Here is a 25,792-nt window from a genome sequence, read left to right as displayed (position 1 = left end):
AGGTACATACATAAAAGTTAAAATAAGGCAATTAATAAAATAGAATCAAAGAAAATAAATGAAAAAAGAGCACAAACTACAAAGGAATCTAGACTCTACTTTCGAGGCAGAGCTGAAGCTCTGCAGCCTCTCTGTTTTGACAACTTGGTGGCAGGGAATCATATGTGTGGGGTCTGGGGATGGGCCTTGGCGCTGATTGTCAGGTGCACATCTGCCTGGGAGTTGCACTTGTGGGGGTCAGAGACTGGGTGGTCGTCAGCGCGTCTGGCCTCCAGCGGGTGGCGCTGTGCTGCTCCCTGAGACCCGGCCCTGATGGGCGGGATGTGGGTGGGGTCTCTGGGTCCTCTGGCTCTGGGGCTGAGCATCCTGCCCCCCAGTCTGCTGGGGCCTCCACAGAAGAGCTCCCAAGCCCCCGGGTCTCCGCCGCTTCTCTCAGAACCCTGCGTTCACTCTACCTGCGTCCGAGCTTCTTTTGGTTTTGTTTTTTATCTCAGACTGTTGTGCCCAAGATTGCGAATCTGAGAAACCACCGAGAAGATGACACTGATGCAAACACACGAGGGTTTATTTACAAGCTCGAGCTTGTGTCCATGTATGCCCGACACAGTGGAGCAGGGACTTGGACCCAGAGGTGGGTTTTAGCTTTAGAGTTAGGGTTAGGGTACAGGTTAAGGTTAGGAATAGGATTTGAGTACATTAAGTTAAGGTTATGGTTAGAGGTTAGGGTTAGATTTAAGGTAAGGGTCAGGGTTAATGGTTTAGAATAGGTTTAGGAGTTAGGGTGAGGGTTGGCAGGAAGGTTCAGTGAATGTGTTTCGGTCTTGGGGTTTGTGTTTGGTTTTTGATTAGTGATATTTCTTGTTTAAGGGTTAGGTTAACATTAGGCTTAAGTGTAGGGTTAGGGTTATGTCTGTGTATGGTTAGAGTTTGTGTCTTGGCATGTGCCTGCACTGGGACTCCTAGCATCTTTGGCAGTTTAGTTTTATGCACTCTATTTAGGTTTTGGTTTCGAAGATAGCCTGACTCCACCAAGTCAGTAGCCTCCCTAGAGAATCAAAATCCAGGCTTTTCTGGGGTGAGAATAGGCATGGCAGGATTCTCCTGAGCTCAGCTAAGGAGGGGATTTGTGGCTATAAAGACTCTTTGTTTGGATTTTCAGTTGCCTTTCTGATTTTATCTCTTGTGAGCACATGTTTCCTCTATACTACCAATTATTATTTTAAAGTTTTACTTGAATTCCTGTTTGTAAACACAGTATGATATAGTTTCTGGTTTACCACATAGTGATTCAACCCTTGAATACAACGCCTGCTACTGGTCAGAGTTGACCTCCACTATCCCCATCCCCTGATTCCCCATCCCCTCCACCTTCCTCTGGTATTTATTAGTTTATTCTCTGTGTTAAGAGTGTGTTCTTGGTTTGCATCTCTCATCCCCCCCTTCGCCCCTTTGCCAGTTTCTTTGGTTTCTTAAAATTCACATGTGAATGCAATTGTATGGTATTTGGTCTGTCTTTCTCTGACTGAGTTCATTTAGCATAAGTCCCTTCCAATTCTCCCACGTCATTGTAAATGGCTTCATTTCATCCCTTCTGATGACCCAGTGATGTTGCAGGGTGTATATTTACCACATCGTCTCTGCCCATTCTTCTGTCGATGGACATCCGGGCTCTATACACGGTTTCGCTGTTGTTGATAATGCTGCTACCAACACTGGGCTGTGTGTTCCTCTTTGAATCTACTAAACTACTTTTGTATCCTCGGGGTAAAGACCTCGCTTTGCAATTTTGGAATCGTAGGGTAGCTCTATTTTTAACTTCTTTTTTTAAAAATTTTTTATGATAGTCACAGAGAGGCAGAGACACAGGCAGAGGGAGAAGCAGGCTCCATGCACCGGGATCCCGACGTGGTATTAGATCCCGGGTCTCAAGGATCATGCCCTGGGCAAAGGCAGGTGCCAAACCACTGCGCCACCCAGGGATCCTCTATTTTTAACTTCTCGAGTACCCTCCAAACTTTTCCACAGTGGCTGCACCTTTATTCATGTATTCATGAGAGACACAGAGAGGCAGAGGTATAGGCAGAGGGAAAATGAGGCTCCATGCGGGAAGCCTGATGTGGGACTTGATCCCCCAGGACCCCGGGATCATGACCTGAGCTAAAGCAGATGCTCAACCAGTGAGACACCCAGGTGTCTTGCTGATTCAATTTCTTTGCTACTCATGGGTCTGTTCATATTTTCTATTTCTTCCTATTTCAGATTTGCTCGTTTGCACATTTCTAGGGATTTGTCCATTTATTCCAGGTCTCCCAGTTTGTTAGTGTATAATTTCATAGTAATCCCTTATCATTGTCTTATTTTTCTGGTGTTTATTGTGATCTCTCTTCTCTCATTTGTGATTTTATTTATTTATGTCATTTCTCTTTTCTCATTGATAAGGCTGGCTAGGGCTTGATCCATTTTATTAATTATTTTGAAGAAACAGCTCTTAGTTTCCTTATTCCATTCTACTGTTTTGTTGTTTCTGTATTGTTTATTTCTGCTCTCATCTTTATTTTTTCCCTTCTTCTGTAGGCTTTAGGCTTTGTTTCCTATTCCTTTTACAGCTCCTTTAGGTGTAGGGTTAGGTTGTGTATTGGAGACTTCTTGTTTCTTGAGGTAGGCCTATATTGCTATATACTTCCCATGGGACTGCCTTTGCTACATCCCAGAGGTTTGGAGAAAAATGTTTTCATTTTCATTTCTTTTAAATTTCCTCTTTAATTTCCTGGTTGCTCCATTCATTCTCTAGTAGGATGTTGATAATCTCCACGTATTTTTGGTCTGTCCAATTTTTTTTCTTACTGTCAACTTCGAGTTTCATAGCGTAGTGTTCTGAAAATGTACAGCGTGTGATATCAATTTTCTTGTACCTGTTGTACCTGTTGAGGGCTGATTTGTGGGCCATGATATGATCTGTTCTGGAGAATGTCCCATGTGCACTTGAAAGGAATGTGTATTCTGCTTTCGGATGAAATGTTCAGACTATATCTGTTGAGTCCCTGTGGTCCAGTGTGTCAAGGCTATTTTTCCCCTATTTATTTCTGCATAGACGATCGGTCCATTGCCATAAGTGGGTGTTAAAATCCCCTGTCATTGTATTATTTTCAGTGAGTTCCTCTATGTTTGTTGTTAATTGGTTTCTATATTTAGGTACTCCCATGTTGGCAGCATAAATATTTAGTTGTTTGATCTTGATAGAGAGGTTTTTAAATTAGGAAATAATACCCTTCTTCATCTCTTCTTATAGTATTTCTTCTTTCTTTTTTGAAATTTAAATATTTTATTTATGTATTCATGAGAGATACACAGAGGAGCAGAGGAAGAAACATAGCAGAGTGAGAGGCAGGCTCCCCAAAGGGAGGCCGATGTGGGACACGATCCTGGGATCCCAGGATCACACCCTGAGCCGAAGGCAGATGCTCAACCACTGAGCCACCAGATGTCCCCCAGGATTTGGTTTCAAATCTCGTTTGTCTGATATAAGTATGGGTCCTCCACCTTTCTTTTGATATCCATTAGTGTGATAGATGATTATCCATCCCCTGACTTTCAATCTGTTTCTGTCTATAGGTTTAAGGTGAGCATCTTGTAGGCAGCGTACAGATGCATGTTGTTTTTTTAATAATAATTTTATTTATCAGAGAGAGAGAGAGAGACAGAAAATTATGCAGAGAGAGAAGCAGGCTCCCCACCAGGAGCCCAATATGGGACTTGATCCCAGACTCCAGGATCACACCCTAAGTCAAAGGCAGAGGCTCAACCCCTGAGCCACCCTGGCGCCCTGGATCCTGTTTTTTAAGCTACTGTGATCCCCTATATCTTTTGATTGGAGCATTTAGGCTATCAGCATTCAGAGTGACTATTCAAAGATATGAACTTTGTGCCTTTGTGTTAACGGAAGAGTTGGTGTTTCTGGTGACGTTCTCTGGGCCTTTCTAGTCTTTGTTGCTTTTGTTCTCTTTTTTTCCCCCACTAGAAGAGTCCCTCTTAAAATTCCTTACTGGACTGGTTAATTGGTCATGAACTCCTTTATATGTTGCCTGTCTGGGAAAATCTTTATCTCTCCTGAATGATACCCTTGCTGAAGAAAAAATTCATGCAAATTGGACTGCAATAAAAAGAAATTTAAAAACATAAAATAAATTCTTGCTAATATGATTGAGAAAAATGGCATTTAGGAGGAAAACCAGAAGCAGAAAGAGAGACAGATTTCACCCTCCGTAGAGTTCACAGGGACCTGGTGTCCTTTCCTGGGAGGAGCCCCCCTTCCGGAGGATGCTTCCTGCCCCTCTGCCCTCCTTGTTGGAACACAGCAGGCACAGCTCCATGCCTCCAACACCTCTGCAGTCGTGGCTTATAGCATTTTCCATCTATCCTATTGGGGACCACAGCGTTGTGTATGTAACCATCGGCTGCTGTTTGACAACATTGGGGGGATTCCAACTTTTCTTGGTTTTGTGGTGTGTGTGTGTCTATCACATGCAGCTATCACATGCAGCTATCGGATCCTCTGGCTGGGTCACCAAAAAACCCCGAAATGGTTGGCAGAACATCATTTCTGGTGCTGGCGCCGGGCGGTTAGCTGGGCTCTCCTGGCAGCGCCAGGGCTCACTCATGCAGTGACTTTCGGCTGGTGGGTCAGCTGAGCTTGAAGTTCCGGCTCAGCCACATTCCCATGTCCAGCAGTGGGTCTGGCCACCCCTGGAAGGCACGGGGAGCCGTCAGCTGTGTGTGCCTGGTGGCGCCCCTGCAGGGGCTAGTTGGCGCCTAGGTAGTGCCCCCTCCTCCTCTCTGGGGGTCTCTCCACTCCCTGTGCACAGAGTTCTGGGAGACACAGAAACGGGATGGCTGGCTGTGCATTTTCGCACCACAACACTTTATTGACTTTCTACAGCAAACGGGCTCAGAGCGGTGGTTGCGTGCCTTCCCCTGGGGAGGGAGACCTTTCTGTCCTTTAAAGGGGGGCATGAATCACCCGGGGTGGGAGGCGGGTGCTGGAGTCCCCCACCTGGGAGCATGTTTGGACTCCGGGTGGGGGCGTGTGTCCTGAGGTTTCAGCCTGAGTGACGGTACTGAGGACAGCAGCCTTGGGCCCTCTGGGGCCCCAGCACCTGGAGGAGCCTGCATCCTGGTGTGGGTCCTGGTGGGGCCCACCGGCTTACCCCTCCTGTCCCCTCACTGCGGTGTCCCGGGATACCCAGGGCTGCCCTAGATCAGCGACCTGGATCTGTCATGCATTCCCAGGGCCCAGTAGGTCACATCCAGCTGTGAGAGGGCTCGCTCAGCCCGGGGCCAGAATCCAGGGCTGGCCAGGGCCATGGGGGCCTGATTCCATTAGTCTTTGTGTTGGGACTGGTAGGGGCTCAAATCAACCCAGCACCCACAGAGCGTGGGCCAATCAGCCCAGGTACCTCTGGGTTAGGGGCTGGTGTCCTGTGCAGGGTGTCCCGCCCTCCAGGAGGGACAGTGGGTGGAGGCAGGGCACAGTATGTCCCTCCGAAACCCCGTGTTCCCTACCCAGATGCCCCTGGTCCTCCCCGGGACCCAATACCCCCTGGCCTCTCAGCATCACCCTACCCCGTAGTAGTCTCAAAACATGACGTGACAGCTGAACATCCTGGTGACGTCCAGGTCCCCCAGCGTGATGTCCCTGGAGGAGACCAGGGCCTCCTCCTTCATTTCCTGCGGGAAAACCGGGGAGGAGGAGCTGGCATCAGGGATACAGATCCCGACCTGTCTGTCCTGGGCAGGGAGCCCTGGACCCACCATGGGAGTGTGTCCTGCCGAAAACTCTGTCCTTTCCCTGGGAGGCTGGGGATGGCGGGAGTGTCCACCGTGCCCGTGGGACCTGTGTAAGGGCCTGTGCCTAGCTGTTGTGAGCGGGGAAGTGACTGGGGGTCAGCCTGAGTGGGAGGGGACAAGGGGTCAGTCCAGGTGGGGAGGGGACATGGGAGTGTTGTGCACAAGATTGCGAATCTGAGAAACCACTAAGGAGCCGACACCAATGCAAACACACGAGGGTTGTATTACAAACTTGAGCATGGGTCCAAGTATACCCCACAGAGTGGAGCAGGGATTTGGACCCCGAGGACGGTTTTAGCTTAGTTTCAAGGGCTGGTCTCGGGGACCTCCAGTAGGGCTGGAACAATTCCTCAAGTTCTGTTTACATTTTGATATGGGGCTTTCAAGAGCATTGCGCTCTCTTCTCATTGTAATAGGGGCTTGGGCTCAGTTTTTATTCTATTGTGGGGCTTTCTAAGACATTAAGCTGTAAACTTTTGTTTTTTTCCTGTAACTGAAATAATGTAAATTTCAGTTCTTCTTCACAGGGGCCTGGGATGTCTGGGCGTGTGCTAATGCTGAATTTAAATTGGAATGGCCATAATGTTCTGGGCCTCCTTGCATCCTGTCCCATCCTATCTAGCTCCTTCTCCCTTCTCAGGAGCTCCTAAGAGAGCAATTGCAAATGACCTCAGCATGGCATCGGGTGTTGAGGGACAGGCCCAGGGATTTGGGATCAGGAAGACCAGGGTCGCGGGCATCCCAGCTGTGCAGCGGGATTCCATGCTGCGGACTTTTATTCCCTAAGGCTATATTGAAATCTGACTTTGAACATAGAAAAGCTGTCCTTTATCTTTAAAAGATGAAGAGTGAGTAAAAGTGTTTTTTCTCTGCCCATCTGATTGCTCAGATTCCAATATGAGATGTATTTCTTGTTAATAAGGATAATTTACTATCCGTGGTACTATGGTTAAAATATTCTGACACAAGTAATTCAGAGGGATGAGGGTTTCTCATCTCTTTCTTCACAGCTCAGTCACTCATCAGGAAATGCATCTTTATATGGGATCCCTGGGTGGTGCAGCGGTTTAGCGCCTGCCTTTGGCCCAGGACGCGATCCTGGAGACCCGGGATCAAATCCCACGTCGGGCTCCCGGTGCTTGGAGCCTGCTTCTCCCTCTGCCTGTATCTCTGCCTCTCTCTCTCTCTCTCTCTCTCTCTCTGTGACTATCATGAATAAATAAAAATTAAAAAAAAAAGGAAATGCATCTTTATGGATTTGGAAAGAACTGAGAGACATTATTACCAATGGTCCTATTATTATGTGAAGGATTCTTCCCTGAGATTCTTCCCCTATTTCAACTGACACTGAAACACTGTGAACTCTTTGGAAGACAAATGTCAAGGAAATAAATGTTATGCCTTGCTAATTTTAAATGTACTTGCAATATGGTGTCTATTATAATACAAGTATTTTTTCTGATTTTTGCATTTATTATCCTTTCCTGCTTTTCAGGTTGAGGAGGCATTATACGTGTTCATAAGTGTTTTTCTTTCCTTCTGATTTGAAATTCTTACTTTGTTCCCATCGAAGGAACTCTTTAAGAATAAGGCAAAAGTTAATTCAACTATTGTTAAAATGTCTTCCCCCTTGGAGCCTAATTCATTTAAGTCAATTTTCACAATAAATCTTATTTATTAGAAAGCAAACAAAGATTTACAGGGAAATTGAGAAGAAAGTACAGAGAATTCACATGCACTTGCTCTCAATTTCTCCAATTATTGATATCTTATATCATGACGGTATGAATATTAGCTAATGAATCAATATTAAAATATATGCAGTAACCAAAGACCATACATTATTCACATTTCCTTAGTTTTTGCTAAGTTACCATCCCTCATATCACACTCCATACCACTCATGTTTTCTTAGGCTCTCTGCATTATGTCTTTCAGCCTTTCCTTGTTGTTGAACTGGAACACTTTGAGAAGTAGAGTATTTTGTAAAATTTCCCTCAGTTGGGACATGTCTTTTTATCACATGATTGAACTGTTTTTGTGGATTATATACAGAGATATACTGCCATTTTTATTATATCATAAAAGGATAGATACTATCAACATGATTTATCAGTCTTGGTATCGATCTGATCATCTTGCTGAGGTAGTGTTTGTCATCTTTCCTCCTGTACCTCCTATTTTCTTTTCCTGTTAAAGTACCATGGAAGTAAAAATTAGAAATATCTAAGGTACATACATAAAAATTAAAATAAGGCAATTAATAAAAAAGAATCAAAGAAAATGAATGAAAAAAGGGCACAAAGTACAAAGGAATCTAGACCCTACTTTCCAGTCAGAGCTGAAACTCTGCAGCCTCTGTGGTCTGACAACTTGGTGGCAGCGAGTGGTCTGTGCAGGGTCTGGGGATGGGATGTGGCGCTGATTGTCAGGTGCACATCTGCCTGGGATATGTACCTGCGGGGGTCAGAGGCAGGGTGGGCGTCAGCGCCTCTGGCCTCCAGTGGGCAGCGCTGTGCTGCTCCCTCAGACCTGGCCCTGATGGGCGGGCCGTGGGTGGGGAATCTGGGTCCTGTGGCTCTGGGGCTGAGTATCCCGCTCCCCAGTCTGCATGGGCCTCCAGAGAAGAGACCCCCAGTACCCGATCTCCGCCGCTTCTCTCAGAACCCTGCATTCACTCTACATGCGTCCGAGCTTCTTTTGGTTTTGTTTTTTTTTTCTCAGACTGTTGTGCCCAAGATTGCGAATCTGAGAAACCACCTAGAAGCCGACACTGATGCAAACACACGAGGGTTTATTTACAAGCTCGAGCTTCTATCCAAGTATACCCGACACAGAGGAACAGTGACTTGGACCCCGAGGAGGGTTTTAGCTTAGTTTTAAGGTCTGGTCTCGGGGACCTCCAGAAGGGATGGTGCAATTCCTCAAGTTATGTTTAAATTTTGATATGGGGCCTTCAAGGGCATTGAGCTCTGTTCTCATTCTAATAGGGGCTTCCTGCCCTTGGCCTGGGCTCAGATTTGATTCTTATGTGGGGCTTTCTAGGACATTAAGCTGTAAACTTTTGTTTTTTTCCTGTAACTGAAGCAATGTAAATTGCAGCTCTTCTTCACAGGGGCCTGGGATGTCTGGGCGTGTGCGAATGCTGAATTTAAATTGGAATGGCCTTAATTTTCTCGGCCTCCATGCGTCCTTTCCCATCCTATCTAGCTCCTTCCCCCTTCCCAAGAGCTCCTAAGAGAGCAATTGCAAATGACCTCACGTGGCATCCTGTGTTGGGGGACAGGCCCAGTGATGGGGATCAGGAAGACCTGGAGCGTGGGTGTCCCAGCTGTGCAGCGGGATTCGAAGCTGCAGACTCTTATTCCCTAAGGCCATCTTGACAACTGACTTTGTACATAGAAAACCTCTCCTTTGTATTTAAAATATGAGGAGCGAATCAAAGCGTTTTTTCTCTGTACATCTGATTGCTCAGATTCCAATCTTAGACGTATTTCCTGTTAATAAGGATAATTTACTACTATCTGTAGTACTATGGTTAAAATATTCTGACACAAGTAGTTCAGAGGGATGAGGGTTTCTCATCTCTTTCTTCACATTTCAGTCACTTATCAGGAAATGCATCTTTATTGATTTGGAAAGAACTGAGAGACATTATTACCAATGGTCCTATTATTATGTAAAGGATTCTTCCCTGAGATTCTTCCCCTGTTTCAACTGACACTGAAACACTGTGAACTCTTTTGAAGACAAATGTCAAGGAAATAAATGTTATGCATTGCTAATTTTAAATGCACTTGCAATATGGTGTCTATTATAATACAAGTATTTTTTCTGATTTTTGCTATTTATTATCCTTTCCTGCTTTTCAGGTTGAGGAGGCATTATACGTGTTCATAAGTGTTTTTCTTTCCTTCTGATCTAAAATTCTTACTTTGTTTCCATCAAAGGAACTCTTTAAGAATAAGGCAAAAGTTAATTCAACTATTCTTAAAATGTCTTCACACTTGGATCCTGATTCATTTAAGTCAATTTTAAAAATAAATCTTATTTATTAGGAAAAAAACAAAGATTTATAGGGAAATTGAGAAGATAGTACAGTGCATTCACAAGCACTTGCTCTCAATTTCTCCAATTATTGATATATTAGTATGGTTCAAATATTAGCTAATGAATCAATATTAAAATAGTCACATTAACCAAAGACCATACTTTATTCAGATTTCCTTAGTTTTTGCTAAGTTACCATCCCTCATATCACATTCCATTTGTCTTCCTGTTTTCTTAGGCTCCTCTGGATTGTGACAGTCTTTCAGCCTTTCCTTGTTGTTCTTGAACTGGAACACTTTGAGAAGTAGAGTATTTTGTAAAATTTCCCTCAGTTGGGACATGTCTTTCATTTATCTCATGATTGAACTGTTTTTGTGGATTATATACAGAGATATACTGCCATTTTCATTATATCATATAAAGGATAGATACTATCAACATGATTTATCAGTCTTGGTATCGATCTGATCATCTTGCTGAGGTAATGTTTGTCAGCTTTCTCCGTAGTAAACTGATTCTTTATTATTATTATTAATTATGTTATTATTATTATATTATCAATATTACTTTGACTTTTTCATATTATATTCTGTAGAAGGAAGTTACTATGTGTATTCCGCACATATGAGTGTGAAGGTATGCTCATGAACTTGACGGTGGAATGTCTGCACAAATTGTTTGAAATTCTTCTACATGGGAGATTTCTCTTCATTCTGGGTTTGTTTGTTTCTTTTTCAAAGATTTTTTTTATTTATTTGAGAGAGAGAGGAAATAAAAACCATGATCGAGAGGGGCAGAGGTAGAGGGAGAAGCAGGTTTCCTGCAAAACAGGGAGCGTGCCTTGGGACCTGGATCATGATCTGAGCCTAAGGCAGAAGCTTAACTAACTGAGCCACACAGGTGCCACTCTTCTTTCTTTCTTCCTTCCTTCCTTCCTTCCTTCCTTCCTTCCTTCCTTCCTTCCTTCCTTTCTTTCTTTTTTCTTTTTCTTTCTTTCTTTCTTTCTTTCTTTCTTTCTTTTAATAATAATTTTATTTTTTTATTGGTGTTCAATTTCCCAACATACAGAATAACACCCAGAGCTCATCCTGTCAAGTGCCCCCCTCAGTGCCCATCACACATTCACCCCCACCGCCCGCCCTCCTCCCCTTCCATCACCCCTAGTTCATTTCCCTGAGTTAGGAGTCTTTATGTTCTGTCTCCCTTTCTGATATTTCCCACACATTTCTTCTCCCTTCCCTTATATTCCCTCACTACTATCTATATTCCCCAAATGAATGAGAACATACAATATTTGTCCTTCTCCGATTGACTTACTTCACTCAGCTTAATACTTTCCAGTTCCATTCACGTTGAAGCAAATGGTGGGTATTTGTCGTTTCTAATGTCTCAGCAAGGTGACCTTCTCTCTCTCTTCATCTGAGTCTCCTATGGTATGAATGTTATTGTTTTAATAAGTGGCTGACTTCCCTACGTCTGTCTCTGTGGTCCATAACCTTTCTTGTTTTTAAGGCTTCCTCTTGGGACTGCATCTCAGTTATAGCATTTTTAACGATGGCCTGACTAGATTTTAGTTCTTTTATTTCTACAGTAAAGGTTTCTCTAGTTTTCTTCTGTGCTCTTTTTCCAGCCCAGCTGCTATTTTTATAATCATTGTTTTAAACTGTAGTTAGACATCATATATGTGTATTGATGAACTTCCTGGATGTGAGTAGACCTCATTTTATTTTATGCAGGTGAATTTCTCCATCTCATTATATTTTCCAGAAAAGAAAGAAGGAAGAAAAAGAAAAACCAAGAAAAACAATAACAGGTGCCCTCCCAAAACAAAAATAAAAACAAAAACAAAACAAAAAAAAACAACCGATTATTTTGGCCTGCTTGTTAAAAGATTCTAAATCCCAAAATAGAAACAATTAAAGTGATCCCTGGGTGGCGCAGCGGTTTAGTGCCTGCCTTTGGCCCAGGGCACTATCCTATAGACTCTGGATCGAATCCCACATCGGGCTCCCAGTGCATGGAGCCTACTTCTCCCTCTGCCTGTGTCTCTGCCTCTCTCTCTCTCTCTTTCTCTCTGTTTGTGACTATCATATATAAATTGAAAAAAAAATTAAAAAGAATAAACACAATTAAAGTACTATGAAAATAAAAATAAAATATATAAAAGGTACATACATAAAAATTAAAATAAGGCAATTAATAAAAAAGAATCAAAGAAAATAAATGAAAAAAGAGCACAAAGTACAAGGAATCTAGACCCTACTTTCCAGGCAGAGCTAAAGCTCTGCAGGCTCTGTGGTCCAATAACTTGGTGGCAGCAAATGCTCTGTGTGGGATCTGGGGATGGGCCGTGGCGCTGATTGTCAGGTGCACATCTGCCTGGGAGATGCACCTGTGGGGGTCAGAGGCGGGTGGGCATCAGCACATCTGGGCTCAGCGGGTGGCTCTGTGCTGCTCCTGAGACCCGGCCCTGATGGGCGGGATGCAGGTGGGGTCTCTGGGTCCTCTGGCTCTGGGCAGAGCATCCCGCGCCCCAGTCGGCTGGGGCCTCCAGAGAAGAGCTGCCAAGCCCCTGGGTCTCCGCCGCTTCTCTCAAAACCCTGCGTTTACTCTACCTGTGTCCGAGCTTCTTTTGGTTTTGTTTTTTTATCTCAGATTGTTGTGCCCAAGATTGCGAATCCGAGAAACCACTGAAAAGCCGACACCAATGCAACACATGAGAGTTTATTTACAAGCTTGAGCTTGTGTCCAAGTATACCTGACACAGCAGAGCAGGGACTGGGACCCCGAGTTGGGTTTTACCTTAGTTTTAAGGGCTGGTCTCGGGGTACTCCCGAAGGGCTGGAGCAATACCTCAAGTTCTGTTTACATTTTGATATGGGGCCTTCAAAGGCATTGAGATCTGTTCTAATAGGGGCTTCCTGCCCTTGGCCTGGGCTCAGTTTTTATTCTATTGTGGGGCTTGCTGTGTCCTGACAATGAGCACTCAGGAAGGAAATGACGGATGTGACTCCCTTCTCAGGAGCATCACAGAGAATAAATAATGAGACTGAACCAAAGGAGCACAAGACTTGTGCACTTAGCCATACCAGGCTCTGGGAGGCTGTCCTGGGCTCATGGGTTGGGAGCCTCATCTTGTGAAAATGTCCGCAGTTCCTGAAGCCACCGTCAATTTCAATGTCATTCCTGTCAAGTCATGGTGGCAGATCCTATAAATAGGAAAAAAACCCCATAACATCCATCTGCCCCCACAAATGACCCTGGACAGCAAATCAGTATTGGAGAAGCAGGACAGAGCAGGACGCAGCACTTTCCTATTTCAAATGATGTCACAGAGACAGGATAAAGCAGTGTTGTCCTCGGGACCCCGCCTGGCTCTGTCGGTTAAGCCTCCGACTCCTGACCTCACCTCCGGTCCTGATCTCGGGGTTGTGAGTTCCAGCCCTGGGCTGGTCCATGGATGAGGCCTGATGCCTACTTAAACAAACCAGACCCATGAGGGTTGGTCCCAGCATAAGTTGAAGGAGCAGAACAGAGAGTCTAGAAGGAAACGTGCTCTGATACAACTGATTTTTTAACTTAATTTAAACCCAATTAATTAATGTATAGTGTATTATACTTTCAGAGGAAGAATTCAGGGATTCACCAGTTGGAGATAACCGCATTGCTCGTGACATCACATGCTCTCCTTCATGCCGGTCCCCTGTTATTCCCTCCACCATCCCCTCCCCTGCAGCGACACTCAGTTCGTTTCTTATCGTTAAGATCGGTATTCCCTGCATCTGTGTTCATCTTATTTGTTTTTCCTTCCCTTCACAGATGTTCATCTGCTTTGCTTCTTTAATTCCACCTATGAATGACACCACATGGTCATTCTCTTTTCCCACTGACCTATTTCACTTAAGATGATCCCTCTAGTTCTACCCACGTCATTGCAAATGGCAAGATTTCCTGCTCTTTGATAGCTGAGTACCATTCCTCTCTCTATGACCACCATCTATCTCCCATCCTCTTTATCCATCATCTGCCACAGGGCACCAAGGCTCCTCCCACAGTGTGGCTACTGTGGACCCGGCTGCTGTGGACATTGGGGTGCAGTTGTCCCATATCTCACTGCATCTGTATCTTCAGAGTGAGCTCCAGGCCGTACACCTGCTGGTCGCAGGGCGACTCTATTTGTAACTTGCTGAGGAGCCTCCACACTGTTTCCAAGGCTGCTGCAGCAGCCCGCGGTCCCGCCCACAGTGGAAGAGGGTTGAGTGAGTTTTACAGGACGTGGTAAAAGTCTGGTCCACATTTCCTTTCGCGTCTTTGGGCTCCAATTCCTTCTCCTTAAGTATTTTTGAGGAAACCGGGTGTTGGGCTCCTTTTGAATCAGACGTTTCCGAAGGTAACAGGGCACAGCTGGAGCCTGGAAGGAGGCAGAGGTGGGACCCGGACTGGCATGCTGCCTCCTGCAGCCTCCTGCGGCGTCTGAGCATCCCACAGGGGGTGCCTGAGCCCAGGCACCGCCCAGGGTGTATGCATGCGCAGTAGGCCTCCTCTGCCTGCACTAACAGGAGCCAGCCTTTCCTGGGGAGGCCTGAGGAAGACGTGGGGACACATCCACGCTGATGAGCCACAGCCTCTTCAGAACCTGCGTGGAGCCTTCAGGGGGATATTGGGCAACGTTCACACTGACAGGAGCCCTGGTCTCCTCAGAATACACAGTGAGGCTTCAGGAAATTGTTGGCCCTCACCCACCCTGACAGGAGCCCCTGGGCTGCTGCAGGCCCCGCGGGGAGGTTTTAGTAAGATGTGGGCCCGCATCCACGTTGACAGGAGCCCCTGGGCTGCCTCAGGACACGCGGGGAGGCTTCTGAAAAATGTGGCGCAGCGTCCACTCTGGCAGGAGCTAACGGGCCCCTCAGGACATAAGTTGAGTCTTCTGGAAGCTGGGGGCTGCATCCACAGTGACCGGAGCCCGGCCACCTCAGAACAAGCGGTGACGCTTCGGGAGGATGTGGGGCCACGTCCACACAACTGGACGCTGATGTCCTCAGGACCCCTGGTGTAGACTTCGGGTCATATGGGGATGCGTCCATGCGGACAGAAGACCCCAGCCTTGTCAGAGTCTGCGGTGAGGCCTAAGAAAGATGTGGATGCCGAATCCACACTGACAGGAGTCTCCAGCCACCTCAGGACACACTGTGAAGGATTGGGATGATTTGGGGCCCCATCCATGCTGACAGGAGCCCCCAGCCTCCTCGGGTCTTATGGTGAGGCTGAGGAAAATATGGGGCCACGTCAAGACTGAGAGGACCCCCGTCCTCCTCTGGACCTGCACTTTGGCTTCGGGACACATGGGGCTGCGTCTAGGCTGACAGGAACCCACAGCCTCCTCAGGACCCGCGGTGAGTTTTCTGGGGGACGTGGGGCCATGTCCAGGCTGAGAGGAGCCCCCGGCCTCCTGAGAACCTGCTGTGAGGCTTCCAGAGGATGTGAGGCATACTCCACGGTGACAGGAGACCCGGCGTACTCAGGACCTGCTGACTATGACTCTGGAACACATGGGGCCACGTGCGCACTCACAGGAGCCCGGCTTCCTCAAGACCCCCTGGAGGACACTGGAGGCACCGTTGGGGCCACGTCCATGTCAGAAGGGACTCCTCAGAACCATAAGGTAAGTGAATGGGTAGAATGAATGGTAGGGTCAGGGGAGGGGAGGTGGTTGGTGGTTAGGCTTAGGTTAGATGTTAGGGGTTAGTGATTAAGCTTATGGTTATGGATTAGAGGTTAGGGTGAGGGTTAAGGGTAAGGGTCAGTGGTTAGGAGTTAGGAAGGGGGTTTGGGTTAGGGACAGGAGTTAGAGTTAGGTTTAGGGTTTAGACTTTAGAAATTAGGGCAGGAGGTTAGGAATTAGGGTTTGGGTTATGGTTAGAGTTAGGGTTGGGATAGGTTTGCCTTTAGGGTTAGGGGTTAGGGTGTGAGTTTGGGTTAGTCGTTAGGGTTAGGGGGAAGAGTTAAAGTTAGGGTTAGGTTTAGGGTTAGGGCGAGGGTTAGGTTTAGGATAGGGGTTAGGGCTAGGGTTAGGGTTAGGGTCAGGTCAGGGTCAGGGTATGGTTTTGGAAAAGGGTAAGAGAGGGTTAGGCAGTGGGTTAGGGATTAGTTTTAGGGTACATGTTAGGGTACAGTTTGGGGTATGAGATAGGATTAGTATTAGAGGGTTACGGTTAGGGTACAGGTTAAGGTTAGGAATAGGATTTGAGTACATTAAGATAAGGTTAGGGTTAGAGGTTAGGGTTAGGGTTAGATTTAAGGTAAGGGTCAGGGTTAAGGGTTTAGAATAGGTTTAGGAGTTAGGGTAAGGGTTGGCAGGAAGGTTCAGTGAATGTGTTTCGGTCTTGGGGTTTGTGTTTGGTTTTTGATTAGTGATAATTCTTGTTTAAGGGTTCGGTTACCATTAGGCTTAAGTGGAGGGTTAGGGTTATGTCTCTGTATGGTTAGAGTTTGTGTCTTGGCATGTGCCTGCACTGGGATTCCTAGCATCTTGGGCAGTTTAGTTTTATGCACTCTATTTAGATTTTGGGTTCAAAGATAGCTTGACTCCACTAAGTCAGCAGCCTCCACAGAGAGTCAAAATCCATGCTTCTGCTGGGGTGAGAATAGGCATGGCAGGCTTCTCCTGAGGTGAGCTAAGGAGGGGATTTGTGGCTCTAAAGACTCTGGATTTTCAGTTGCTTTTATGATTTTATCTCTTGTGCACACATGTTTCATCAATACTACCAATTATTATTTTAAACTTTTACTTGAAGTCCTCTTTGTAAACACAGTATGATATAGTATCAGGTTTACCACATAGTGATTCAACCCTTGAATACAATGCCTGGTTCTGGTCAGAGGTGACCTCCACTATGCCCATCCCCTGATTCCCCATCCCCCCCACCTTCCTCTGGTATCTATTAGTTTATTCTCTGTGGTTAAGAGTGTGTTTTTTTGTTTGCTTCTCTCATCCCCCCTCTGCCCCTTTGCCAGTTTGTTTGGTTTCTTAAAATTCACATGTGAATGCAATTGTATGGTATTTGGTATATGTCTTCCTCTGACTGAGTTTATTTAGCATAAGTCCCTTCCACTTCTCCCACGTCATTGTAAATGGCTTCCTTTCATCCCTTCTGATGACCGAGTGATGTCGCAGTGTGTATATTTACCACATCGTCTCTGCCCATTCTTCTGTCGATGGACATCTGGGCTCTATACAGTTTCGCTGTTTTTGACAATGCTGCTACCAACACTGGGCTGCGTGTTCCTCTTCGAATCTACTCAACTACTTTTGTATCCTCAGGGTAAGTACCTAGCTGTGCAATTTTGGAATCATAGGGTAGCTCTATTTTTAACTTTTTTTAAAAAATTTTTTTATGATAGTCACAGAGAGAGAGGCAGAGACACAGGCAGAGGGAGAAGCAGGCTCCAAGCACCGGGAGCACGACGTGGGATTCGATCCCGGGTCTCCAGGATCACGACCTGGGCCAAAGGCAGGCGCCAAACCGCTGTGCCACCCAAGGATCCCCTATTTTTAACTTCTCGAGGACCCTCCAGACTGTTCCACAGTGGCTGCACCTTTACTTATTTATTCATGAGAGACAGAGAGGGGCAGAGTTATAGGCAGAGGGAAAATGAGGCTCCATACGGGGAGCCTGATGTGGGACGTGATCCCCCAGGACCCTGGGATCATGACTTGAGCCAAAGCAGATGGACCCAGGTGCCTTGCTGATTCAATTTCTTTGCTAGTTATGGGTCTGTTCATATTTTCCATTTCTTCCTATTTCAGTTTTGCACATGTACTCGTTTGCACATTTCTAGGGATTTGTCCTTTTCTTCCAGGTCTCCCAGTTTGTTAGCGTATAATCTTTCATAGTATTCCCTTATAATTGTCTTATTTTTCTGGTGTTAATTGTTATCTCTCTTCTCTCATTTGTGATTTTATTTATTTAGGTTTTCTCTTTTCTCATTGATAAGACTGGCTAGGGCTTGATCCATTTTCTTAATTATTTTGGAGAACCAGCTCTTAGTTTCGTTATTCCATTCTACTGTTTTGTTTTTTCTGCATTGTTTATTTCTGCTCTCATCTTTATTTTTTCCCTTTTTCTGTAGGCTTTAGGCTTTGTTTGCTATTCCTTTTCCAGCCTCTTTGGGTGTAGGGTTAGGTTGCGAATTGGAGACTTCTTGTTGCTTGAGATAGGCCTGTATTGCTATGTACTTCCCTCTTAGGACTGCCTTTGCAACATCCCAGAGGTTTGGAGAAACATATTTTCATTTTTTTTTTGTTTTAAATTTCCTCTTTAATTTCCTGGTTACTCTATTCGTTCTCTGGTAGGATGTTCATAATCTCCACGTATTTTTGGTCTGTCCAATTTTGTTTCTTACTGTCGACTTCCAGTTTCATAGCGTCATGGTCCAAATATGTAAAGGGTGTGATATCAACCTTCTTGTACCTTTTGTACCTGTTAAGGGCTGATTTGTGGGACATGATATGATCTGTTCTGGAGAATGTCCCATATGCACTTGAAAGGAATGTGTATTCTGCTTTAGGAAGAAATGTTCAGACTATATCTGTTGAGTCCCTGTGGTCCAGTGTGTCAATGTTATTGTTCCCCTGTTGATTTTCTGCATAGACGATCGGTCCATTGCCATAAGTCGGTGTTAAAATCCCCTGTCATTGTATTATTGTATTATTATGTGAGTTCCTGTATGTTTGTTGTTAATTGGTTTCTATATTTAGGTGCTCCCATGTATCAGCATAAATATTTAGTTGTTTGAACATTTTTTTAAATGAATTTATTTTTTATTGGTGTTTAATCTACCAACAAACAGAATAACACCCAGTACTCATCCCGGCAAGGGCGCCCCTCACTGCCCTTCACCCATTCACCTTCACCCACCGCCCTCCTCCCCTTAAAGCATCCCTAGTTCCTTTCTCAGAGTTAGGAGTCTTTTTTTTTAAATATTTATTTATTTATGATAGACATAGAGAGAGAGAGAGAGAGGCAGAGACACAGGAGGAAGGAGAAGTAGGCTCCATGCCGGGAGCCCGATGTGGGACTCGATGCTGGGACTCCAGGATCGCGCCCTGGGCCAAAGGCAGGGGCTAAACTGCTAAGCCACCCAGGGATCCCCGAGTTAGGAGTCTTTATGTTCTGTCTCCCTTTCTCATATTTCCCACACATTTCTTCTCCATTCCCTTATATTCCCTTTCACTATTATTTATATTAACCAATTGAATGAGAACATATGTTTGTCCTTCTTCAATTGACTTACTTCACTCAGCATAATACCCTCCAGTTCCATCCACGTCGAGGCAAATGGCGGGTATTTGTCGTTTCTAATGGCTCAGTAATATTCCATTGTATACATAAACCATATCTTCTTTATCCATTCATCTTTCGATGGACACCATGGCTCCGTCCACAGTTTCGCTATTGTGGACATTCCTGTTAAACACATCGGGGTGCACATGTCCCGGCATTTCATTGCATCTGAATATTTTGGGTAAATCCCCAAGAGTGCAATTGCTGGGTCGTAAGGCAGGTCTATTTTTAACTCTTTGAGGAACTTCCACACAGTTTTCCAGAGTGGCTGCACCAGTTCATATTCCGACCAACAGTGTATGACGGTTCCCTTTTCTCCGCATCCTCTCCAAAATTTGTGGTTTCCTGCCTTGTTAATTTTCCCCATGCTCACTGGTGTGAGGTGGTATCTCATTGTAGTTTTGATTTGTATTTCCCTGAGGCAAGTGATGCAGAGCATTTTCTCATGTGCATGTTGGCAATATCTATGTCTTTGTCTGTGAAATTTCTATCCATGTCTTTTGCCCATTTCATGATTGGATTGTTTGTTTATTTGGTGTTGAGTTTAAGAAGTTCTTTATAGATCTTGGAAACTAGCCCTTTATCTGATACGTCTTTTGCAAACATCTTCTCCCACTCTGTAGGTTGTCTTTTAGTTTTGTTGACTGTACCCTTGGCTGTGCAAAAGCTTCTTATCTTGAAGAAGTCACAATAGTTCATTTTTGCTTTTGTTTCTTTTTCCTTCATGGATGTACCTTGCAAGAATTTACTGTGGACGAGTTCAAAAAGGGTGTTGCCTGAGTTCTCTTGGATTTTGATGGATTCTTGTCTCACATTTAGATGTTTCATCCATTTTGAGTTTATCTTTGTGTATGGTGAAAGAGAGTGGTCTAGTTTCATTCTTCTGAGTGTGGATGTCCATTTTCCCAGTACCATATATCGTAGAGACTGTCTTTCTTCCAATGATTAGTCTTTCCTACTTTATTGAATATCAGTTGACCATAAAGTTCAGGGTCCACTTCTAGGTTCTCTATTCTGTTCCATTGATCTATGAGTCTGTTTTTGTGCCAGTACCACACTGTCTTGATGACCACAGCTTTGTAGTACAACCTGAAATCTGGCATTGTGATGCCCCCAGATATGGTTTTCTTTTTTAAAATTCCCCTGGCTATTCGGGGTCTTTCCTGATTCCACACAAATATTAAAATAGTTTGTTCTAACTCCCTGAAGAAATTCCATGGTATTTTTATAGGGATTGCATTAAACGTGTACATTGCCCTGGGTAACATTGACTTTTTCACAATATTAATTCTGCCAATCCATGAGAATGGAATATTTTTCCATCTCTTTGTATCTTCCTCAATTTCTTTCAGAGGCACTCTATAATGTTTATGGTTGAGATCCTTTACCTCCTTTGTTAGGTTTATTCCTAGGTATCTTATGCTTTTGGGTGCAATTGTAAATGAGATTGCCTCCTCAATTTCTCTTTCTTCAGTCTCATTGTTAGTGTATAGAAATGCCATTGATTTCTGGGCATTAATTTTGTATCCTGCCACGCTACCAAATTGCTGTATGAGTTCTAGCAATCTTGGGGGGAGATTATTGGGTTTTCTAGTTAGAGTATCATGTCATCGGTGAAGAGGGAGAGTTTGACTTCTTCTTTGCCAATTTGAATGCCTTTATTTATTTTTGTTGTCTTATTGCTGAGGCTCAGACTTCCAGTACTATGTTGAATAGCAGTGGTGAGAGTGGACATCCCTGTCTTGTTCCTGATCTTAGTGGAAATGCTCCCAGTGCTTCCACATTGAGAATGATATTTGCTGTGGGTTTTGTGTAGATGGCCTTTATGATGTCGAGGAATGTTCCCTCTATCCCTACGCTCTGAAGTGTTTTGATCAGCAATGGATGCTCTATTTTGTCAAATGCTTTTTCTGCATCTAATGAGAGGATCATATGGTTCTTGGTTTTTCTTTGCTGATACGATGAATCCCATTGATTGTTTGATGAGTGTTGAACCAGCCTTGTGTCCCGGGGATAAATCCTACTTTGTCATGGTGAATAATTTTCTTAATGTACTGTTGGATCCTATTGGCTAGTATCTTGTTGAGAATTTTTACATCCATGTTCATCAGGGATATTGGTCTGTATTCTCCTTTTTGGTGGGGTCTTTGTCTGGTTTTGGAATTAAGGTGATGCTGGCCTCATAGAAAGAATTTGGAAGTACTCCATCTCTTTCTATCTTTCCAAACAGCTTTAGTAGGATAGGTATGGTTTCTTCCTTAAACGTTTGATAGAATTCCCCTGGGAAGCCATCTGGCCCTGGACTTTTGTGTCTTGGGAGGTTTTGGATGACTGCTTCAATTTCCTCCCTGGTTATTGGCCTGTTTAGGTTTTCTATTTCATCCTGTTCCAGTTGGTAGTTTGTGGCTATCTAGGATTGCGCCCATTTCCTCTAGATTGCCTAATTTATTGGCGTATAGCTGTTCATAATATGTTTTTAAAATTGTTTGTATTTCCTTGGTGTTGGTAGTGATCTCTCCTTTCTCATTCATGATTTTATTAATTTGAGTCTTCTCTATCTTCTTTTAAATCTGGTTGGCTAATGGTTTATCTATCTTATTAATTTGTTCAAAGAACCAACTCCTGGTTCTGTTGATCTGTTCCACATTTCTTCTGGTCTCGATTTCCTTGAGTTCTGCTCGAATTTTTTATTTATTTATTTATTTATTTATTTATTTATTTATTTATTTATTTATTATAGTCACAGAGAGAGAGAGAAGCAGAGACATAGGCAGAGGGAGAAGCAGGCTCCATGCACCGGGAGCCCGACGTGGGATTCGATCCCGGGTCTCCAGGATCACGTCCCGGGCCAAAGCAGGCGCTAAACCGCTGCACCACCCAGGGATCCCATGCTCGAATTTTAATTAATCTCTTCTTCTGTTGGGTGTAGGATATATCTGCTGTTTTTTTCTAGCTCCTCTATGTGTAAGGTTAGCTTTTTTATTTGAGTTACTTCCAGTTTTTGAATGGATGCTTTTATTGCGATGTATATCCCCCTTAGGACTGCTTTTGCTGCATCCCAAAGATTTTGAACGGTTGTATGTTCATTCTCATTAGTTTCCATGAAAGCTTTTAATTCTTCCTTAATTTCCTGGTTGACCCTTTCATCTTTTAGCAGGATGGTCCTTCACCTCCATGTGTTTGAGGTCCTTCCAAACTTCTTGTTGTGATTTAGTTCTAATTTCAAGGCATTATGGTCTGAGAATATGCAGGGGATGATCCCAATCCCTTGTTATCGGTTCAGGCCCTATTTGTGACCCAGTATGTGGTCTATTCTGGAGAAAGTTCCATGTGCACCTGAGAAGAATGTGTATTCAGTTGAGTTTGGATGTAAAGTTCTGTAGATTTCTGTGAAATCCATCTGGTCCAGTGTATCATTTAAAGCTCTTTTTTTCTTTGGAGATGTTGTGCTTAGAGACCTATCGAGGGTAGAAAGAGCTAGATTGAAGTCACCAAGTATAAGTGTATTATTATCTAAGTATTTCTTCACTATGGTTATTAATTGGTTTAAATATTTGGCAGCTCCCACATTCGGGGCATATGTTGAGGATTGTTAAGTCTTCTTGTGGGATAGATCCCTTAAGTATGATTTAGTGTCCCTCTTCATTTCTCACTACAGTCTTCGGGGTGAATTTTAGTTTTTCTGATATAAGGATGGCTACCCCTGCTTTCTTTTGAGGACCTTTTGAATGGTAAATAGTTCTCCAACATTTTATTTTCAGGTTGTAGGTGTCCTTCTGTCTAATATGAGTCTCTTGTAGACAGCAAATAGATGGGACCTGCTTTTTTATCCAGTCTGAAACCCTGCGCCTTTTGATGGGGTCATTAAGCCCATTCACGTTCAGAGTTACTATGGACAGATATGAGTGTAGCGTCTTCATGATATCTATTCAGTCCTTGTTTTTGTGGATTGTTCCACTGAACTTCTTCTTAAAGGGGAATTTTAAGAGTCCTCCTTAAAATTTCTTGCAGAGTTGGTTTGGAGGTCACATATTCTTTCAGTTCCTGCCTGTCTTGGAAGCTCTTTATCTCTCGTTCCATTTTGAATGAGAGCCTTGCTGGATAAAGTATTCTCGGTTGCATGTTATTCTCATTGAGGACCCTGAATATATCCTGCCAGCCCTTTCTGGGCTGCCAGGTTGCTATGGAGAGGTCTGCTGTTACCCTAATTCTCCTCCCCATAAAGGTCAGGATTTTCTTGTCTCTTGCTGTTTAAAGATCTTCTCTTTATCTTTGGAATTTGCAAGCTTCCCTATTATATGTCGAGGTGTTGGATGGTTATTATTGATTTAAGGGGAGGATCTCTCTATTTCCTGCATCTGAATGCCTGTTTCCCTTCCCAGATTAGGAATGTTTTCAGCTATTATTTGTTCAAATACTTATTCTGGTCCTCTGTCCATTTTGGCGCCCTTGGGAATCCCAATTACACGTAGGTTTTTCTTCCTCAGGCTATCGTTTATTTCCCTTAATCTGTCTTCCTGGTCATTTAATTGTCTGTCTCTTTTTTCCTCAGTTTCTCTCTTTGCCATCAACTTGTGTTCTATGTCACTCATTCATTCTTCCACCTCGTTATCCCTCATCGTTAGGACTTCCAGTTTGGATTGCATCTCATTCAATTGATTTTTAATTTCGGCCTGATTGGATCAAAATTCTGCAGTCATGAAGTCTCTTGAGTCCTTTATGCTTTTTTCTAGAGCCACCAGTAGCTGTATAATAGTGCTTCTGAATTTGCTTTCTGACATTGAATTGTAATCCAGATTTTGTAACTCTGTGGGAGAGACGACTGTTTCTGATTCTTTATTTTGAGGTTAGGTTTTCCTTCTAGTCATTTTCCTGAGTGCCGAGTGGCCAAAAACAAATTGAATTGGGAAAAGGAGAAAAAGAGAGGAGAGAAAGAAGGAAAGAAAAGAGAAAAAGGCAAAGAATAAAGGAAGAAAGAAGGAAAAAAGAGAATAAAAAAAGAAAGAAAAAAAAGAAAATGGGGAAAAAGGGTGGGGGAAGCAATCATAAATAAAAAAAACATGGGGGGTATCTTCTGATTCTGTATACTTTAAGTTCCTTGACTTCCCCTGGAACTTGTCCATCTAGCTGGTCTTCCAGGGGAAGGGCCTGTTGTGCGGATTTACAGGTGTTAGCACTTGGGGGAGCTGCTCTGTCCCCTGCCTGGTGCAGGGCTCAGTGCAGTTAGTTTATCCCATGAGGCCCCAGGAGGAACAACCCCAGTGGCAACGGCCAGCTCTGGAAACCTGTATTCAGCCCACGCAGTAACTCGGGAGCAGTCCATTTCTAATGGCTGAATAATATTCCATTGTATACATAAACCACATCTTCTTTATCCATTCAACTTTCGATGGACATCGAGGCTCCTTCCACAGTTTGGCTATTGTGGACATTCCTAATATAAACATCGGGGTGCAGTTGTCCCGGCGTTTCATTGCATCTGAATCTTTGCGGTAATCCCCAACTGTGCAATTTCTGGGTCATTGTGCAGGTCTATTTTTATCTCATTGAGGAACCTCCACAGAGATTTCCAGAGTGGCTGCATCAGTTCACATTCCCACCAACAGTGGTTTCTATATTTAGGTACTCCCATGTTAACAGCATAAATATTTAGTTGTTTGATCATGATAGAGAGTCTTTTTAATTATGAAATAATGCCCTTCTTCATCTCTTCTTACAGTATTTGTTCTTTCTTTTTTGAAATTTAAAATATTTATTTATTTATTCATGAGAATTGCACAGAGAAGCAGAGGAAGGAACATAGCAGAGTGAGAGGCAGGCTCCCCAAAGGGAGGATGATGTGGGACTCGATCCTGGGATCCCAGAATCACATCCTGAGCTGAAGGCAGATGCTCAACAACTGAGCCACCAGGTGTCCCCCAGGGTGTGTTTTCAAATCTAATTTGTCTGATATAAGTATGGGTCCTCCATCTTTCTTTTGATATCCATTAGCGTCATAGGTGATTTTCCATCCCCTGACTTTCAATCTGTTGGTGTCTATAGGTCTAAGGTGAGCATCTTGTAGGCAGCGTACAGATGGATGTTGTTTTTTTTAATAATAATTTTATTTATGATAGTGTGAGAGAGAGCGAGAGTGAGAGAGAGAGGGGGGGCAGAAAATTATGCAGAGAGAGAAACAGGCTCCCCACCAGGAGCCCAATATGGGACTCGATCCAAGACTTCAGGATCACACCCTGAGTCAAAGGCAGAGGCTCAACCCCTGAGCCACCCAGACATCCCGGATCCTGTTTTTTAAGCCACTCTGATACCCTATATCTTTTTATTGGAGCATTTAGTCTATCAGCATTCAGAGTGATTATTCAAAGATATGAACTTTGTGCATTTGTGTTACTGGAAGAGTTGGTGTTTCTGGTGACGTTCTCTGGGCCTTTCTCGTCTTTGTTGCTTTTGGTCTCTTTTTTTCCCCCACTAGAAGAGTCCCTCTTAAAATTCCTTACTGGATTGGTTAAGTGGTCATGAACTCCTTTATATGTTGCCTGTCTGGGAAAATCTTT

The sequence above is a fragment of the Canis lupus genome, chromosome 15 (assembly GCF_048164855.1).
Source record: "Canis lupus baileyi chromosome 15, mCanLup2.hap1, whole genome shotgun sequence".
Lineage (NCBI taxonomy): Eukaryota > Metazoa > Chordata > Mammalia > Carnivora > Canidae > Canis > Canis lupus.
Note: the sequence above shows the minus strand (reverse complement) of the source record.